We start from the raw sequence: 10918 nt of genomic DNA on the forward strand, positions 1-10918 counted from the left end.
AAGCTGCATTTCTCCTCAGGACACTGCTCTTCCCATACAACGTATTGCTGTTAGTAGTGGTTGGCAGCTCTGATTGGGCTCTGAGCACAAAGCCAAGTAAGGGAGACCGCCCAGTAAATCCTGTTCAAGAAGCCCAGGATGAAAATCAAAGTGTACTGAAAAACACATGCTGGTAAATCAGAACTAGAGCTCAGGGTTGTGAACCTCTGGATAAATCACATTCTGCAATATTTTTGAAAGGTTACATGCTTAAACAAGCAAAGCTGGCAAATACTGTCCTCAAATGTGAAGATTTGCTGTTCAGAACTTAAAACAGCCACGTTTTCTTATCTGTGGTTTTTAAATAAGGATAGATTAAGAATTCAAACACCACCAAGTTACCAACAAAGAAATGAATAACTCAGAAATATACTGTCATTGTATTTACATGCTCTAATGCAAAGATAAAAACTAGATTTTATACTCAAAAATCTTTGTTATTGTTGTTTTTTTGGGCTCACTGACATTGAGTTTTGAGCTAAACACTGACCATAAGTAATCCAAGCATGTCCAAGTACAAATTTGAAAAGTTTAAGGAAACAGTTCATGAAATGTTTGTCTGAGCCTGAACTGGATGGTTTGGTTTGTATGTGGACAGCACTGGGAAGACAATGTGCAGGGAAATTTAAAAAGAAAAAAGAAAAAAAAGAGGTTTACAGGTAAATAATCTGTAAATAATCAGCTAGATTGGGCAGGGCAGCTCCTAATCCAGAGCACACAGAGCAGATGGGAATCCAATATTATGAGTGCAGAGTTAAGAACAAAACCAAACAAACGTCTATTAGTAGATCTTCTGTCACATCTCGATTCTTTATAGGCCTCAGTTGAGTTTAAAGCAGGGATAATGCATGAATCCATAACTTTTTTACTTTTAAGTTCTAAAATACTTTTCATGGTTTTAAAACTAGTTTTAGCTTCCAACCCTGCAGGAAAGCTCCCTCTATTAGTTCACGTTGCTGCAATTCTTGTCTTGTAGTGACCATTTAATTTCCCCCTCTACAGTCAGAGAATTGACTTGGCACAAGCCAGGGAATCAATATTAAGTAAGACTGTGTACAAATAGCACTGACCGCTGAGACAAACACTTCCGCAGCTGATACTGAGGAGGTGGTGTTTGCTCTCGCTTGAAGCTGGTTGTTAACCTCGGTCGTATAAATGACACCTTAAGGATTTGCAGGTCTGGTCTGGTGTCAAATTTAGATCGGACTGCTCTGAATGTAAATAACAAATCAAATACCCCCCCGGGCCGAGGCGGGAATTTACTCATGTCCCGGACAGCAAGGAAGCAAAACAGAGGTTAGACTAAATGCCTCAAAACGAGTCAATAATGCATCATAACCTCTCTTTTCATTTTATGGACTACACTCCTGTAGGAGCCGCAGATACATTTCACACCTCTCAATCAATGTTTATGCACATCCAGGACTTTCTCTTTATTATACTGCTGGCTATTGCTTTAAAAGAAATTTTTCACACAGGGATTAGGGAACTGAGAAACGCAGACTATTCGGTGCAGCAAGCTTTTCTTTTTTCTTTTTGTTTTTTATGCCCTGAGCTGTGGAAACAGCTGCCTGGGGGATACGAACATAGCTTAACCTGGTGATGTTTTTTAAGATAAAATTGGAAGCTAATTTTTAAAAAGTTGATTTATTTATTATTCATACATGCATCATTTATTTTTACAGCCTAATTATCACTAGTCAGTCACTTATAAAGCAATTTGATTACCAGCAACTTGTGTGAAAACAATCTATGCCTCTTTTGAAGAAAAAGAAGCACAAAATAAATGTTCTTAAAAAATATATTCCAATTATATGCAGCTTGTTACAAATATATTAACCTAGAATTTACTATGAACTGTGATGTTTTCTATATCGTTTTTCTCCATTACATAACAGTGTTGCCCTACTTTTTTAGTAGACCAGCAAACATACGCTTGTTTGTGCATCGGTAGGTCACGCAAATGTTTACAACTTTTCTTTATTACATATTATTAGTTATTTATTATCATTTTGGGGAATTTACTCATAAGATAGCCACCATATAGAAGTCACTGCTTGCACTACTTTTTAATGCCACCTTGAACTCTCTGCTGCATTCAGAGAGAGAAGAAGTGCTGTGGGCAGGCATTTCTTCAAGCTGGCTGTCAGAGGCTTGGTTTTTAATAAGGTGTTCCAGTCCACAAAGCTCGACTTTACAGTGCTGATGTAAAATGAACTGCTGTCAGTTTCAGCAGAGCAAGAAATCCAATCAGACAGGAACAAAATCGTCTGCCCTAACAGCAGAAGACAGATGACGCACGCCAAAACATCTACTTAAACAATGTGTAATTCTAGGTGATAGAGTGGGAAATTAGATGATGTTTTAAACTGATTTCCTCTTTACTCCTCCTGCAAAATATGGCCCGTATTGAAAATGTCATCTAGCTGTTTAATGTTTATGAACTTTTAATATTTAACAGCCCCCACAGAAATAATCTCAAACTATTACTGCAGATGTGCAAAAGGTGACAAAAACACCCCCACTTTGTTGCTGGATATTTTTTTTAAATGATGGAAATAAAACAATGTTTCACCTGTTATGCCTCCAGCAAGAGGAAACTTCGGGGGCACATTGTTATGCTGTTGTTGTCTCATGTTTCTATGGATTTTCACATCACTGATAGAGCTTGACTGAAAAATAAGGAAGCAAGCAATCATGCAGTTGATATTTGTGATCTACTACAATCTTCTATGTATCAAAAGTAAAAGGTTATTCATATTTTACAGTTTATTTACCAATTTAAATTTTATTAAATCCGTTAGGTAAGTAGAAGTAGCAAGCATAATTACACTTTAATGCAAAAATACACTTAAGAGTGAAGGGCAGAAACTGAAAAACAAAAAGGCTACAACTGTAACAAGCTATGTGAACACAGGTTAAATGAATAAGGTTGGGGAGACCAAGCACAAAAGTCTGGAAGGAAACAGAATGGAAAATCTGAGGTGATTTAAAATGTCAAATTAAAACAGGAAATACAAAGAACAACCAACGTCCGACACTGTAAAACCTTTATCGACAATAGACCAAGTGTCATAGAATACAAATATATTTGAGTCACCTGCAAAAGATACAGATGAGTATTAAAATGTAACCTATTTGAGAAAATAATACATTCCACTATTCACTAAGAGTGGAAAACTGAGTCTATCTAGAAGCCTTAGCCCTGTTAGAACATTAGCAGAGTCACAGCTGCTAACAGCTGCATAGCTTATACATAAAAAAATAATAATAATCTGAAAAACTGACTTGAAGCTCAAAAAACAGCCGTCAAGTCGCAGACAGGTAGTGCCAGTAAAATGGAAACTATTACTCAGCCTGTCGTTCCATCACTTAAGCTGTGACATAGATGACGGTAAAACACAGCTGAAAATCCTTTGATGTAGAAACACTGTCAGGGTAACTATAATAGTCCCATATCAGGGAGTCAAAATAGCCTAAATATATGTTATATATGTTGAAACACTGCAAAGAAAACCTTTCAGATCCAGGATGGAATACAATTTTTCTTCCTGAAAAGAAAAATTAAGATCTTGACTCTTGGAAATAAATGGTTTATACTATTTTCTGTGCTCTTGACTCTTGACAGCCAGTGCCAGCCAAACAGCTGAGCTGTGTCAGCAAACACGCTTGCATGTCAGGAGGTAAAAATCAGCTTGTTCGGCCTAGCAAGCACTGAGCCACTATATAGTAATACCAGTGAGAGATCACAACCCTCCAAAAACACACACAAACACTCTCTCTCACGCATAGACAGAGCAAAGCACATCTCCTCTCATTAGTGCTCACCCTGACAACCGAGGAGCTTTTAACAGATAGATTCTGAATACAGATTTTGCTGCCTTATGGTAAAGACATCATGAGTTGACATCATCTCATTAAACCCATCATTATGTCAAGATTGCATTACTATATTATTTATAAAACATGCCATTTTCCTTTTCAAACAGTCTAGCAATGATACTCAGCCTAGTATTCCTTTGTACGCACTATATCAGGGAATAGATAATACTGAAAAATACTGGGTTAATATACATATACATCGACTGGTATTGTAACATCTTGGTTTAATGTGAGCTAGGATAGTTAAAAATCAAACAAACAAAAGCAACAGTTCTTCAAAAAAAATCTCTTGTTTCTTGTTGATAGTGCAAACACATACTTTACATATTTCTGTGCTTTGACTTGCAATTTTTTTTTCCAGATTTCCTCACTTGTAGTGTGGGCTTTGATATCTCTACAGCTCCCTGAATACTGAAACGACTAATGGCCTTCTATATCTTTATTTAAAATGCCATCAGCATGCCCAAGCACACACTTCTATGTTAATAAAGCTTACTCCTAGCCAGCAGCTCAATTCTTTGTCATTTCATTCAAGAAGAAAACACTATGCAATGCAAGACCCTTTCAAAACATTTTTCCTTGTGCATGTGTAATGGGTAATCAAACCATCAATCGATGCAGTACCATTCCATGTATATTACATTACATAACCCATAACAAAAGATGTACAGTTGTTCTTTATGATCATGCTCTAGCCTATTTAGACTCCTCACGGTTACTTCCAGACTCCAGTAAGTAATTTTATAACAAAAAACAAAGCCCACTGTGCCATTTGACATATTAAGTCCAGTTGGTATATCCAAATACTAACAGGAGTCCACTTTGTTTACTCATCTATCTTATGTCCAGAGCCACGCTAAAATTAGACTTGGACATTACAGACATTTTATTGCTCACATAAACTTTACTAGGGTGGGAGACTTTGTATATTAACAGACAATCAAATACAATTATTTTATTCCCTCTGGATTGTTTTCTAATCATAATCTCTTCCCTCAAAGTTCAGTTGCTGCTAACCAGCCAACCCGGTCGTTGCAGTCTTGAACTTCCCCACTGGCTGGATGTGCAGGTCGCGTTGTGGCCGTCACTGAGGGTCATTCCGCTGCCTTACCGAAAACTCTTTCATCCCTTGGTTGGACAGATTCAATTGCCACAGTCTTGAACTGCAACTCGTGACAGCACTCCTTTTCCTGTTCTCAATGTTAAGGGCTCAGCAGGCAGAGAGCCAGTTCATGTGTTGCCACCATGAACTCAGTGATGCTAAGCCAAGACACTAGTGTAGGGTTGGATCAGGTTAAACTAGAAACTTCCCTAAGAGACCTTGGTTGTTAAGTATTTCCAGACGAGCACTTTATAAACTATATTACATAATAAATCTTTGAAGGAAAATTGATGTGTCAAAGTTTGTGAATAAATGCATATACCCCCCACCTCTACAAATGTCCACAAACACACAGCAGTTCCTCTATAAAGCCATGCCAGTTTTTAAATCTCTCCCCTTTCGCACTCTGCATGACCCCGCCTACTCTCGCCGCCTGTGACAGTGGCAATTATATTCTGTTGTGGATATGAACAGCTGGAAACTTCAGAGCCAACTAGTCATTCCTGTTATACTCATTTAAAGTCTGTCTGATGGGTGCAAGCAGAGTTGGTGCACTGAAGTCTGTATGGACAAGTCCATGTGGCATGACAGAAAACTGACAGGCATGCATTTTTCCAACCAAATGGACCCCACCCTTTAACTTACCAACTTTAGTTAATTTTGCAATTTTTTAGAGTTAGTCATAGAGTTAAAAAGGGCCAACTAATATATCTAGTGTATACTGTTAGGTGCATGCTAAGCTAAAAGGGAGTCACCTGTGCTGCTCTGCAAGCCTAAGTGTTTTTAATACAGGTAATCCTATGTGTGTACTCTGCTCTGTCTGCACCTCATTTTGTTACTTTTACTTAGAAATTGAACATTTATCATCTTTTTACTTACTTACTTTTTAGAAAATACAGTTATGTATTGTCTATTGCCAACCAGTCAAAAGGCCCACATTGCCTGCACCCTTGTGCCATAACGCTATAAATTCAGCTTGGCTTTGAAAGAACATCATTCTACTTGACAGTCAACAGGTCTGACAACAGCAATGAGACTAATTACAATCCAGCAAACCGCAAAAGGAACGCCTGCAACGAACCAGCAGTGACAAAACTATTTCAAAAGCTTTCCAAAGGTTTATTCCATATTGACAGGAGCAAGCTGCAGGGCTTATAGTGCACAACCACACTACTGCAGTGACATAACTTACGTTTCAAAAAATAAGGTGTAACATGTGCACAGTGGAATTCTACTACAGTAAATATGTCAACTATCACCATAGCAATAAAAGTAATAAAACAAAGACTTCTGCGATTGCTGATAGGATGAATTCATTCAGAACTTTGAACCAAATACACCTATAAAAGATCTTCCACTATCTTCAGTAAAACATCGTTGTGAGTGTGAAACGATAAATCAGTGCTGTTCTCACTTCTCAGGTGTTACGTGGCTAATCGCTGAGAGTTTGCACATATGACAATACTACTTGTTTTTCTTCTTCTTCTTTTGACTCTTGCAAACCACTGAAAACTGGTTTTCAATGATAGTGCCATTTTTTTCCAGCATCTTAAATCAAGGTCACCATTTAATAAGCTCTGACAAATGTCAAAGCCATTAAATAATCCCCTGAGCTGTAACATTATAGGAATATGGCTCTAACAAAAAGCACGCTGCACTTGAGTGGTGAAAGCCTCTGGCTAAGAAATGATCAAGCGCTCATAACATAAATCAAGGTCTGCTCTTTACAATTTGATTCAAGGTCTAAAACAAAACTCTGATATGCTTGAATTATTACAGTATCTTATCGTCAAGATCAGCGTAGACGTAAAATCGTTCTGCAACACATTTGCCATAATTTAAAAATTACAACAAGCAGCATTATGTGTTCATAATACTAATTACAACTAATATCAAAGTCCTTTTTATTTTGGCTTTCTAGCTAGGGCAAAGAGCCAAGCGATTTCGAGGAACAGAGGAAGGATTATTCACCATTTCCCTTAATCTTCTGTTATTTAAAGGTTTAAACAATGACATGCTCAAGAAATGTCACCCAGTGTCAGCTTTGAATTGCTGTATTCTGAAGCCAAAGGGAAGGATATATGTTTTAGCACTCACTGAATTCCGCAAATAGAAATGACAATTTTATGGACATTAAAATTGCACTTTTTATTAAACAGAGCACCTCTGTGTCTAGTATTACACCATTTAAACACATTCCATTAAGGTGGATACAAGTTAACAAGTAATTTGGGATCAAATAAGAACAGTTTTTCCTATTTACGTTCTAGGAACACTCTTGTACTACTACTACAGCTACAATGTGTTTTAGTGTGTTAGGATAGTACAGGAACAGGCAACAGCCTATATGGGTTCTTCTGCTGGAAAAGTAAACAAACTCTGTAGTGCAAATACCACTGAAACATGTTTTGTCTGTGAGGCCTTACAGGGAAGTGTGACTGTGTGTGGTTATGCGTGTGCATGTGTGTTTAATTTTGGCAAACAGGTTTGGGCCTCACTCCAAAGGAAAATCTCTAGGATTGTAATAGAAATATGTGTAACCATTTTTATGTTCATTTTTTAATGATAAAAGACATTTTTGTTTATTAAATAGCCATAAATCACAGGAAAATCCTTCAACTTATGTTAGGTAAGGTATCGCACATTCATTAAAAGCAACAAAAAGAAACCCAAAACTGTCCTGACCAATTCACCTTACACACAAAATCACACCCCAATGGACCTTTCTTAAACAGGAAAAACCCTGGTATGTGCATTTCACTAAAAGAAAATTGCTCCCAATGTACATTACCACAAAACTGCAACCTAATAATGTAATCAAGAGGTAATTTGTGAGGACATTCATTGAGGATTGTACTCAGGATTTCACAAACAGAGCTGGGACAGATTTTCAGTCAGGCAGATTTAGTCATAGCACAGAGTCAAATAAATGCAGCCGTCAGGTGCATTTCCCCACAAAATTTCAAGTAGTACATTTGTATAAATTGCCTAAATACATTTTTACAGAAGTGGTAGTTTCCCTATTCCACTTGTCTGGCGGCAGCATGAAAATGATAAAGAACACCCACCGCCACAAATAAAAATCTAGTTTAATATCAATCTAATAATATTTATAAGACTGCTTGAAGGCTAACTCTCCAAACATAGTAGATTAACAATGATTCAAATCAATGGAAGAAGCACTTACAGAAATATTTTTGCATTAATGCTATGATATACACAATCTCCCAGGTACTCACTTGTTGGTTAGTCCTAAAAAAAAGATTTATAAGATATTTTAGCGACTGATTATTATAACTATACAGCACGATATGCATGACAATTTTATGAAATACACATATATAGACAATATTATGGAGTTTTGCTATTAAAATGTCTACCCAGAATGTGCTTGGATTTTAGACCAATAAATAAAACTAGCCTAACATCTGCAGATGACAACAGACCATGATATACTTTTTACATTGGTTTATTGTGAAAAATGAGTCAAGAGCCTAACAGCTAAAACCCTTTCCAGGTCCCATCATGTTTTATTTGTTCGTAGTGTATATTTCTGCAGTGTGGAATTAAAACGGAGTGATAATGGAAGGCAAGCAGGCTGCAGATAGCAAACCAACACAGCCTGCATGAGAAATCACATGGTTGACTGTAAACAAAGCAGTTATGCAACAATCTGAGATTCATGCAAACTGCCAGCAGGCACTCTGACCCACTATAACCGATCGCCTAACTAGACTGCACTGGGTGAGCTGCACAGGGGTCAGTGTTGGAGGGAAGCTAGGACCGAAGCCTGTTTAAACCTGTAGGGGTAGCTGGTGGAGCCCATCCCCCCCCCTTATGTGACTCATGTTTCCCCGCTCAATGTTGCCTGCTTCCCGCACAGAAGGGGGCAGGAAAGGGGGGAAGAAGCGCCATAATAATCATGTAAAACATGCAGGAGTCCGTCCTGCATGTTTGCACTGAAAAGCATGCATGTGCTGTCACTGACTAATAAAGCAACATGTTTATTTTGCTGCTTGGAAAGTCACCACGACTCCCAGGAACTTGAAGGCATGCTGATGTTGACACAAGGGGGTGGGAAAGAAAAAGAAAAAAGTAGAAACTGGGATATCTCACGTTGTGTATCTTGTGCGTATGCAAAAGGCAAAACTGCCAATTGGCTGATAACAACAATGTCAACAACAACGTGGCAAGTAGCGTTTGAGCTGGTGACAAACCAAAGCAAAGAAAGCAGCGCACGGCAGGAGGGCAATACTGTACAATCATAATACGGCTCTGCAAATGAGAGAAGGTGATGCTCTGAATCCTGCCTTGCAAAGACCATGAAAACACGTCACACCGCATGGCTCTTTATTTGTTGACAAGCCAAACTCCTCCGCCGGGTGGAAATCGGTGGCAAAACAGGCCGGTGCTGCGGCACACACTTGCCCTTCCATCAAGTTGTCTTGCCGAAAATTTTTGGGGCTAGCTCGCAAGCTAACGGCTCCGCTAGGCTACAATGTAAGTGAGGAAGAGAGAGAAAGCACATTCACCTCCGTTAGCCGCTAGCGCCCATCCCCCAACCAACCAGTGTTCCCTGTCTGTGTCCACCATCTTTAATCTGTGTTCCGTCTCACTTCCCACCGCACAAAACACGACAAAAACACAAGACACTCACCTTTAACGACCATCGCCAAATCGATTATCACCTTCCGAACTAAAAAATCGATTTTCGTTTTAATATCGTGCGTATTTTAATATTGAAAGTTGGCCGAGCGAGCGGAACCGCGCCTTGAGAGAAGAGCAGCAATCCTAAACCGCCATCTGGTGGTATTTTCCTCTCTGTGATGCAGCGGGAGCGGCGCAGCCTCAGACCGAGACACAGCTGCCCCCTGGCGGACACACCGAGCTGCGGCGGACACGAGCCTCCGGGGGCGAGCGGGGAGAAGGGAGGGACCCCGCCAACACATCGCTGACGGGGACGCGCACAGGAGCAGCGAGACTCCCCGCTTCTTTCCCAGTTGAGTTACTACTTTGAAGGGCTTGTCTGGCGAGAATTGCATATAAGAAGCCATTTAAAATTCCCACGGCCAAAAACTACAAGCACTTACTGGTTGTCATCTGGAATATTACAGCTATACATTACACCTTTCTGTGTTCAAACTAGGCTACATCACAAAACCCTTATGTAGTTCCTTTCTTCCTTATAATTATTTTTAATAAATATGAGTTATTCAGTACACCTAAGTAAAAGTGAGTGACAGGCATTTTTTCTTCAGAGCCCAGAGTAGCCTTTTTTCTATCCTTTTTTTTGGCTGACAAGCAGTCTGATAAACTCTAGGGTGTATTCTCTATAGATAAGGGACTACGATACTTCTTAGTTTCTAAAGTTGACAAAGTGTGACAAGGTCACACATGCATAAATCTTCTACATTAATGACCTTTGGCTTGTAGATTTTTTTTTATGCTTTTCAGACTCACATCCTAGATGGAGAGGGACAAAAATAAGAGTGTGCATGTGCACATGGCCGAACTCCTACAGCAGGTCCTTGGGCTGAAATTGGATGTGCATAAACCCAATTACAGTCTGGATGTACTCACATTACTCACTCCAGCTCAACATGGCGTGATATTGCCAGAAAGGGAGGGTGATAGAGACACACAGACAGAAAAAGAAATTACTTCAGTTAATTATATTATTCCCACATCAGTGTCTTTAAGTGGATATCAAACACCAGCAGTGCATACTGCATGTGTGTGAGAGTTAGAGAGTGAGTGCATAAATCAAAAAGAAAGGCTGCTTAACCTTTATTACATCTTTTAAGATAGGGCAGTGATGCGTCTGCAAATGCACAGATAGACGCAAGAGCACACGCACAAACAGACCAACTGGTTATTCATTTGACGGATGCACTG

At 39.0% G+C, this 10918-nt stretch overlaps 1 protein-coding gene across 1 annotated transcript in view; it reads right to left on the bottom strand.

Moving 5' to 3' along the window:
* stag1a (STAG1 cohesin complex component a) overlaps positions 1–9908 on the bottom strand; it is a 38727-nt gene extending 28819 nt beyond the window's left edge. The window contains exon 1 of the mRNA XM_005736621.1: positions 9681–9908. The gene's annotated coding sequence lies outside the window, so the exon portion shown is untranslated. The remainder of the gene's footprint in view (positions 1–9680) is intronic.
* Between the last annotated feature and the right edge of the window lie 1010 nt (positions 9909–10918).

This window comes from Pundamilia nyererei, unplaced genomic scaffold, assembly GCF_000239375.1.
Source record: "Pundamilia nyererei isolate P.nyererei 1_Seehausen unplaced genomic scaffold, PunNye1.0 scaffold00070, whole genome shotgun sequence".
NCBI lineage: Eukaryota > Metazoa > Chordata > Actinopteri > Cichliformes > Cichlidae > Pundamilia > Pundamilia nyererei.